Consider the following 7,783-nt stretch of genomic DNA (forward strand, 5'->3'; position numbering starts at 1 on the left):
AGCTTGACAGTGGGCTCTCATGGAGCCTCACAGATGTGCAGAGCTTTGTTGAGACTCTCCAACACCAAACTTAGAGTTTGACTGTGGGAGCTTTGTTTGACTCTGCTTTGAGAGAAGCTTTTTCTGCTTCCTCTCCATGGATGCAGAGAGAGATCCTTGAGTTGTAAACACAAGGTTGTCCTCATTCAATTGAAGGATTAATTTTCCTCTGTCCACATCAATCACAGCTCTTGCTGTGGCTAGGAAAGATCTTCCTAGGATGATGGATTCATCCTCTTCCTTTCCAGTATCCAGGACTATGAAATCAGCAGGGATGTAAAGGCCTTCAACCTTTACTAGCACGTCCTCTACTTGTCCATAAGCCTATTTTCTTGAATTGTCTGCCATCTCTAATGAGATTTTAGCAGCTTGCACCCCATAGATTCCCAGTTTCTCTATTACAGAGAGGGGCATGAGGTTTATTCCTGAACCAAGGTCACACAGAGCCTTAAAGATCATGGTGCCTATGGTACAAGGTATTATGAACTTTCCAGGATCCTGTTTCTTCTGAGGCAATGTCAGTTGATCCAGATCACTTAGTTCATTGGTGAACAAGAGAGGTTCATCTTCCCAAGTCTCAATACCAAATAATTTGGCATTCAGCTTCATGATTGCACCAAGAAACTTGGCAGTTTGCTCTTCAGTAACATCCTCATTCTCTTCAGAAGAGGAATACTCATCAGAGCTCATGAATGGCATAAGGAGGTTCAATGGAATCTCTATGGTCTCTAGATGAGCCTCAGAGTCCTTTGGTTCCTCAGAGGGAAGCTCCTTATTGATCACTGGACGTCCCAGGAGGTCTTCCTCCTTGGGATTCACGTCCTCCTCTCCCTCATTGGGTTCGGCCATTTTGGTTATGTTAATGGCCTTGCACTCTCCTTTTGGATTTTCTTCTGTATTGCTTGGGAGAGTGCTAAGAGGGATTTCAGTGATCCTTTTACTCAGCTGGCCTACTTGTGCTTCCAAATTTCTAATGGAAGACATTGTTTCATTCATGAAACTTACAGTGGCCTTGGACAGATCAGAGACTAAGTTTGCTAAGCTAGATGGATTCTGCTCAGAATTCTCTGTCTGTTGCTGAGTGGATGATGGAAAAGGCTTGCTATTGCTAAACCTATTTCTTCCACCATTATTAAAGCCTTGTTGAGGCTTTTGATCCTTCCATGAGAAATTTGGATGATTTCTCCATGATGAGTTATAGGTGTTTCCATAAGGTTCACCTAAGTAATTCACCTCTGCTATTGCAGGGTTCTCAGGATCATAAGCTTCTTCTTCAGAAGATGCCTCTTGAGTACTGTTGGATGCAACTTGCATTCCATTCAGACTCTGAGAAATCATATTGACTTGCTGAGTCAATATTTTGTTCTGAGCCAATATGGCATTCAGAGTATCAACCTCAAGAACTCCCTTCTTCATAGTCGTCCCATTACTCACAGGATTCCTTTCAGAAGTGTACATGAACTGGTTATTAGCAACCATGTCAATGAGTTCTTGAGCTTCTGCAGGCGTTTTCTTTAGGTGAATGGATCCACCTGCAGAAGTATCCAATGACATCTTAGCTAAGTCAGACAGACCATCATAGAATATGTTCAGGATGGTCCATTCTGAAAGCATGTCAGAAGGACACTTTTTGGTCAGTCCTTTGTATCTCTCCCAAGCTTCATAGAGGGATTCACCTTCCTTCTGTCTGAAGGTTTGAACATCCACTCTAAGCTTACTCAGCTTTTGAGGAGGAAAGAACTTGGCTAAGAAAGCCTTGACCAGCTTATCCCAAGAGTTCAGGCTGTCTTTAGGTTGAGAATCCAACCATATTCTAGCTCTGTCTCTTACAGCAAAAGGGAAAAGCATGAGCCTGTAGACTTCAGGATCTACTCCATTAGTCTTAACAGTATCACATATCTGCAAGAATTCAGTTAAGAACTGAAAAGGATCTTCAGATGGAAGTCCATGAAACTTGTAGTTTTGCTGCATCAGAGAAATTAATTGAGGTTTCAGCTCAAAGTTGTTTGCTCCAATGGCAGGAATGGAGATGCTTCTTCCATGTAAATTGGAATTAGGTGCAGTAAAGTCACCAAGCATTCTCCTTGCATTATTGTTGTTGGGTTCAGCTGCCATCTCCTTTACTTGTTCGAAATTTTCAATCAAGTTGTCTCTGGATTGTTGTAATTTAGCTTCTTTTAGTTTTCTCTTCAGAGTCCTTTCAGGTTCTGAATCAGCTTCAACAAGAATACCTTTTTCTCTGTCCCTGCTCATAAGAAAGAGAAGAGAAAAAGAAAAGAAGAGGAATCCTCTAAGGAAAGAGGAAGAGAAAAATCTGAACTCAGAAAGAGGGAGAGAGGGTTCGGATTTTTGGTGGGTGAGGGAGAGATGTTAGTAGATGAATAAATAAATAGAATAAGATGAGAGAGGGAAAATTTCGAAAATAATTTTTGAAAAAGAGTTAGTGATTTTTGAAAATAGTTTTTGAAAAAGGTTAGTAATTTTTGAAAATTAAAATCAAAAATTAAAATAATTAGTTAATTAGAAAGAAATTTTGAAAAAGGGGAAAGATATTTTCGAAAATTAGAGAGAGAGTTAGTTAGGTAGTTTTGAAAAAGATAAGAAACAAACAAAAAGTTAGTTAGTTAGTTGAAACAAATTTTGAAAAGATAAGAAGTTAGGAAGTTAGAAAAGATATTTTGAAATCAAATTTTTGAAAAGGATAAGATAAGAAGATATTTTTGAAAAGATATGATAGAAATTAGTTTTGAAAAAGATTTAATTTTTAAAAATCACAATTAATGACTTGATTCACAAGAAATCACAAGATATGATTCTAGAACTTAAAGTTTGAATCTTTCTTAACAAGCAAGTAACAAACTTGAAATTTTTGAATCAAAACATTAATTGATGATGTTATTTTCGAAAATTATGAGATAAAATAAAAAAAAATATTTTTGAAAAATATTTTTGGAATTTTCGAAAATAACTAAGAAATTTGAAAAAGATTTTATTTTTGAAAAAGATTTTGAAAAAGATAAGATTTTCAAATTGAAAATTTGATTTGACTCATAAGAAACAACTTGATTTTTAAAAATTTTTGAAAAAGTCAATCCAAATTTTCGAATTTGATGAGAGAAAAAGGGAAAGCTATTTTTTTTATTTTTGATTTTTTATGATGAGAGAGAAAAACAAGAAAAAGGATGCAATGCATGAGAATTTTGGATCAAAACAATGAATGCATGCATGAATGCTATGAATGTCAAGATGAACACCAAGAACACGATGAAGATCATGATGAACATCAAGAACATATTTTTTTGAAAAATTTTTAATGCAAAGAAAACATGCAAGACACCAAACTTAGAATTCTTTAATGCTTAGGCACTAAGAATTCAAGAATGCATATGAAAAACAAGAAAAGACACAAAACATGCAAATGCAAAGATCAAACAAGAAGACTTACCAAGAACAACTTGAAGATCATGAAGAACACTATGAATGCATGAGAATTTTCGAAAAATGCAAGATGAGTATGCAATTGACACCAAACTTATAACATGACACATGACTCAAACAAGAAACACAAAATATTTTTGATTTTTATGATTTTCTAAATTTTTTTGGTTTTTTTTTTTCAAAAATTATTGTGAAAAATAAAAATAGGGATTCCAAAATTTTTAATATGAATTCCAGGAATCTTGCCATGTTAGTCTAAAGCTCCAATCAAAGGGTCAGGCATGGCTTAATAGCCAGCCAAGCTTTAATAAAAATATGAGTGTAATTCAGACATGACAAGCCTAACATGCCCTACAGGCATGGCTTTACAGCCAGCCAGGCTTCATCATGCTTTATGAAACACTAGAATTCATTCTTAAAAATTCTGAAGAAAAATATATTTTTGAAAACATTTTTTTTTGAAAACATTTTTATTTTTTCGAAAACAGATGAGAAAATTTTTGAAAGATTTTTTGAAAATTTTTTTTTGAAAAGAAAACAAAAAGAAAATTACCTAATCTGAGCAACAAGATGAACCGTCAGTTGTCCAAACTCGAACAATCTCCGACAACGGCGCCAAAAACTTGGTGCGCAGAAATTATGATTATACTTTGATTATGTAAAAATTCATCGCTCTTTCTTTCCCTGGTAATGGCGCCAAAAACATGATGCCAATACCATGGTTCACAACTTCGCACAACTGACCAGCAAGTGCACTGGGTCGTCCAAGTAATACCTTACGTGAGTAAGGGTCGAATCCCACGGAGATTGTTGGTATGAAGCAAGCTATGGTCACCTTGTAAATCTCAGTCATGCGGATATAAAATAGTAATGGGGTTTTCGAAAATAATATAATAAAACAGGGATAGAAATACTTATGTAAATCACTGGTGAGAATTTCAGATAAGCGAATAGAGATGCTTTCGTTCCTCTGAACCTCTGCTTTCCTGCTATCTTCATCCAATCAGTCTTACTCCTTTCCATGGCTGGCTTTATGTGATACATCACCATTGTCAATGGCTACTTTCGGTCTTCTCTCGGGAAAATGATCCAAATGCCCTGTCATGGCACGGCTAATCGTCTGGAGGCATCACCCTTGTCAATGGCTTCATCTTATCCTCTCAGTGAAAATGGTCAACGCACCCTGTCACGGCACTGCTATTCATCTGTCGGTTCTCGATCATGCTGGAATAGGATTTACTATCCTTTTGCGTCTGTCACTACGCCCGGCAATCGCGAGTTTGGAGCTCGTCACAGTCATTCAGTCATTGAATCCTACTCGGAATACCACAGACAAGGTTTAGACCTTCCGGATTCTCTTGAATGCTGCCATCATTCTAGCTTGCACCACGAAGATTCTGGTTAAGAGATCTAAGAGATACTCATTCAGTCGAAGGTAGAACGGAAGTGGTTGTCAGGCACGCGTTCATAGGGAATGATGATGATTGTCACGTTCATCACATTCAGGTTGAAGTGCGAATGAATATCTTAGAAGTGAAATAAGATGAGTTGAATAGAAAACAGTAGTACTTTGCATTAATCTTTGAGGAACAGCAGAGCTCCACACCTTAATCTATGGAGTGTAGAAACTCTACCGTTGAAAATACATAAGTGAAAGGTTCAGGCATGGCCGAATGGCCAGCCCCTCTGATCTAAGAACCAGGCGTCCAAAGATATAACTCAGGATCAAAAGATAATCCAAAGATGTCAAATACAATAGTGAAATGTCCTATTTATAATAAACTAGCTACTAGGGTTTACAAGAGTAAGTAATTGATGCATAAATCCACTTTCGGGGCCCACTTGGTGTGTGCTTGGGCTGAGCTTTGAGTGTTGCACGTGTAGAGGTCCTTCTTGGAGTTGAACGCCAGTTTTTGTGCCAGTTTGGGCGTTCAACTCTGGTTTTGGATCCTTTTCTGGCGCTGGACGCCAGATTTGGGCAGAGAGCTGGCGTTGAACGCCAGTTTGCGTCATCTAAACTTGGCCAAAGTATGGACTATTATACATTGCTGGAAAGCTCTGGATGTCTAATTTCCAACGCAATTGGAAGCGCGCCATTTTAAGTTCTGTAGCTCTAGAAAATCCACTTTTAGTGCAGGGAGGTCAGAATCCAACAGCATCAGCAGTCCTTCTTCAACCTCTGAATCTGATTTTTGCTCAAGTCCCTCAATTTCAGTCAGAAAATACCTGAAATCACAGAAAAACACACAAACTCATAGTAAAGTCCAGAAATGTGAATTTAACATAAAAATTAATGAAAACATCCCTAAAAGTAACTAGATTCTACTAAAAACATACTAAAAATAATGCCAAAAAGCGTATAAATTATCCGCCCATCAATAGGCATACCCTTAGAAACTTGTGTTAAACTGTACTTTGAATAATATATATTTTAAGTTCATATATGCTAACAAATTTGCTGCAGTAATGCTTGCTACGTTAACATTCAAATTTGTAGGAACTTCATGAATGGGGATCAATGTACGCGAATAAATTTGGGTATGTTTTTGTGACATGTGCATATGGGAAGATCTCTAAAGACATACTTGCCGAATTGAAGGTAAAAGAATAAATATCTAATATAAAAAGTAAATCAAATATTAACCGTGTATTTTACAAAAAAGAACAACATGAAGTATATATTTCTTTTTATTATGTAGACGCGCTTTACAAACAAGCATGCTGTTGAGTTGGATATTACGTCACAACAAGAGGAAATAAAGTATATAGAATTGCAAATTACTAAGCTTCTTACTAGGAAATCTCCCCAAACTACCAACAAGGGAGATGGTAATTATTATTTATTTGTGTTTAGTTTTAAAATTGTCTTAGCATATTGTCGTCTGTTTTTTTCTAAATTACTATCTAATGACTTGGGAGTTCCCAATTTCTTCTGGGTATACTTATTTTGTTCTATGCATGTTGATATTTTTAGTATTACCTGAATATTCCAGCAAAATAGTTCTTGGCAGTCTAGATGGGGAAGAGTCTGATTCAGAAGACAATTTAGTTGATATCTCCTTTGTTGGAATGGACATCTCCATGCAGTTTGATCTCAATAAAGTATTGAAAGAAGACAAAAAAACTTTAGAAAACCATCAAAGACAAGATTATATACATGCTATGAAAAGGTGCTTTAATCTGAACAAAAAACCATGGTATGGAGATGACATATCAGATATCGTAAGACGTGAAGGCCATAGATTCTTGACAGAGTATTTTTCGCTAGGTCAATACAATGTTGAAGAGAAATTTTGACCTTTTATTATAAGAGTTATGTTGATTCCCTTAATTTAATGGTTTGGGTCGCAGTTTTGCATATTTATCTACTTTTAGAATTTATTGATTTAGGTTCAGTAAAGCATAATTTCGAAGAAGATTAACTTTAATTTATGCTCGTTAGAACTTTATTTTAATTTTACAAATTCAGAGGTTCACTTTATTTTTTTCTTTACATTTATGTTTGAATGCATATTTAAATGATAATATAGTAAACGAGAAAATTTTATTGGTAAATTTGTTCACATGAGTTAACATATATAACTTATTTAACTTATTAATTTTTTTACGTAAAACGAATCTAGAAATAGTGTTACCAGTTTAAGTAACAATGATTTAAACATATGTAGTATAAACGCATTGAAATATGTATTTAAACGCATATTGTGGCAGTTGAAAGAAAACTGCCACAAAAAGTAAAATAGTAACTCAAGTAACATATTACGGCGGTTCTAGGAAAATTGCCGCTAAGTATAATGCTGATTGCAGCCCACTCTTAACCGCCGCAATATACGCCGCAATTATTCATTTGGTACCGCAAAATTTCTGCCGCTATCTGCATGAATTGTTATACTGAAAGATAGTTTTTTAAAAGTTGTAGCATTTAAGTTTGCTAAATTAAACTAAAAATGACTTTTAATAAACACAAGTGATAAGTGCATTTAATAAAATAACTTTTAAAATTTAAAAATACGATGATAGACATTAATATAAGGATTAAATTTGGATGGATATTAACGTATATAAGATTACATTAGACTTTTTAATTTTTATAAGCACATAAGTCATCTTTAAAAAATTCCTACCTTAGGTACTTTCAAAAGTAATTCTATCTTTTAAAAGTTATAAGTACAAGCACATAATCTTTTTTTTTTATAAGCACATACAAGCACTTCTTCAAAAAGTTTTACTAAACTAAGTTCTAAAGTAAAACTTTTTAAAAATGGTTTGTACTTATCAAAATTAAAAAGTTTTATATAACTTTATA

The 7,783-nt window shown here is 35.0% G+C and overlaps 1 non-coding gene across 1 annotated transcript; it reads left to right on the forward strand.

The window, feature by feature from the left end:
- The first annotated feature begins 1,647 nt into the window (after nt 1-1,647).
- Nucleotides 1,648-1,755, forward strand: LOC112782020 (small nucleolar RNA R71). Its single transcript, XR_003192764.1, has one exon. It is a non-coding gene; the product is annotated as a small nucleolar RNA R71 (small nucleolar RNA).
- Nucleotides 1,756-7,783: the final 6,028 nt, after the last annotated feature.

Source organism: Arachis hypogaea, chromosome 19 (genome assembly GCF_003086295.3).
Source record: "Arachis hypogaea cultivar Tifrunner chromosome 19, arahy.Tifrunner.gnm2.J5K5, whole genome shotgun sequence".
Taxonomy (NCBI): domain Eukaryota; kingdom Viridiplantae; phylum Streptophyta; class Magnoliopsida; order Fabales; family Fabaceae; genus Arachis; species Arachis hypogaea.